General features: G+C 40.9%; 1 non-coding gene across 1 annotated transcript; it reads right to left on the bottom strand.

Moving 5' to 3' along the window:
- Window positions 1-1095: 1095 nt before the first annotated feature.
- TRNAA-UGC lies at window positions 1096-1169 on the bottom strand. The gene has a single exon. It is a non-coding gene; the product is annotated as a tRNA-Ala (tRNA).
- Between the last annotated feature and the right edge of the window lie 810 nt (window positions 1170-1979).

Here is a 1979-nt window from a genome sequence, read left to right as displayed (position 1 = left end):
GGGCAGGTGGTAACAGGGGCCGATCTGGTGCCTGTAACCTTTCTCTTCCTTTTTCCAAGCATCATTGTGCACCAAGAAAGGGGACACTGACCTTGAGAGCACACGAAGAAGAGATACTATTTCAAATGAAGCAATAAAATGTGTAATATATGTTAGTAATTAGAGAAACTGTTTCACTCTCTTCTCAGGTTTAATAGCTTCTCAAAGATGGTGAATAAGTTAAGGGAGTTTTTTAATATTCCTCTGAAACACGAATCCATGTACAACCTTGTATTACATAATTAAAAATGTCTTTGATCTGAAAGTCTTAGATTTATCCTCGCAAATTAAGTGTTGAACATCGGATCTCTCGGTTTTATTCAAAATGTAAACAGGTAAAGGCAAGCAGGGCCACTTCTGGGGGGTCCTCAACACAGAGGGAGAACAGTACCTTGATTCACATCAAACACCATCATGTGTCATCTGGGAAGGAAGGTTGATGGGCAGCATGAGAGTTACCTTAACTCTGTCCCAAAGAGAACGGGAGATACAACTTAGACGTCCGTGGAAAGTACACAACCATATACTCAAATAGATCTGTAACGCAGAAGAGGTGGAACTCACCAAAGACATCTTTCTACTTTGTGAAGTCTGTGAGGCTGTCCCAGCACCATCACCTCCTATAACTCTGCTGCGAATACTAAAAGGATATCGCATGTGAAAATACTTTGAAAATAAGAAGTGTTAGAAGTATGTTTGTTGTGTTTTCATTCTTTAAATGGGCTATGCCCATGGCAGAGCGGGTAAGTGTCCACCTGACCATTTGTATGGTTTTATGAAAAGAAATGGGATGTTAGCAGTAATTTAGATAAATCCAGTAGAGAAGTAAAGATTTGTTGGGAAAACTAGGTTTTTATTTTCAATTAATAAAAAGGTGCTATTAATACTGAAAGAAAATATTATCACAACACAAGCTGTTCATGGAGTTCATTTAATAGAGTAAGATATCACCTGTCATCTAGACTGATGTGGAGTGCTGATGACATACCTTCCACTGTAAGGATGCTATGATATTTAATGAATGAGCCTAAAAATCAGGTTGAGGGGAAAAAGTCATGGAGATGCCAGGGATCGAACCTGGGACCTTATGCCTGCAAAGCATATATGCTCTACCATTGAGCTACATCCCCAGATATGGAGACAGCCTGATATGGAGATGAGTTGGCACAGTTAGTCCTTTTAAAAAGATGGGCAGATAATCTCTAGGGAATGAAACAGCCCTGGGTTCTTATGGTTTCAAATTCCAGTCACGAATGTTCTTAAGCATTCCTCAAGGGACGTTTTGCACCATTAATATAGAATTGTCCTGCTGCTTTAGAGCTCAGTATCGTGCTAGCTTCCCAAGCCTTATTTATAGACATGATGAAGTACCACCTTCCTTCAAAATTCATCTTATTTCTGTGGTCTCCTACTCATCCATCCAAGAAAATATTTTAATTATATTCCACAAAGTCCCTATGCCTTCTATAGGGGAAGGGAAAAAAAATCTTTCTTCTTTTGTCCCCTAGTTTCTGTGACTGGAGCCTTGAAAATTAGACCAACAGAAAGTGGATTAACAAGAAAAAAAGAGAGTTTCTTACTAATTCCCTCCCACCTCCACCCCCCCAAACACAACGGGGAGAAACCCAGCAATGAGTAACTCAAAGGGGTGTTTAGAACAGAGGAACAATCAATCAGTGGGAAGTGACAAGACAAAGGAAGAGGGGTTTAGGTTTTTAGAGGTGCAAACTGGTTGTAAGTAAATGTATAGGAGAAACCAGAGGGAGATAGGGAATCTCCAGAGGGTCTGAGGGTGTAGAGTCTTCTCGGGATGATGCTGCCTCCAGTGGAGGGTTGGCATCCCCTTCCTGGAACAGTGTGAGTTGGGAGCATCACAATGGGAATTTAGGGTCTGCTTCCAGGAAAACAGTTGCCTTCATCTCAAAAGCATCCTTGTGCCA

Source organism: Lontra canadensis, unplaced genomic scaffold, assembly GCF_010015895.1.
Source record: "Lontra canadensis isolate GAN:19392208 unplaced genomic scaffold, GSC_riverotter_1.0 scaffold44, whole genome shotgun sequence".
Lineage (NCBI taxonomy): Eukaryota > Metazoa > Chordata > Mammalia > Carnivora > Mustelidae > Lontra > Lontra canadensis.
The sequence above is the reverse complement of the archived record's forward strand: the minus strand, read 5'-3'. Positions and strand labels throughout refer to the sequence as shown.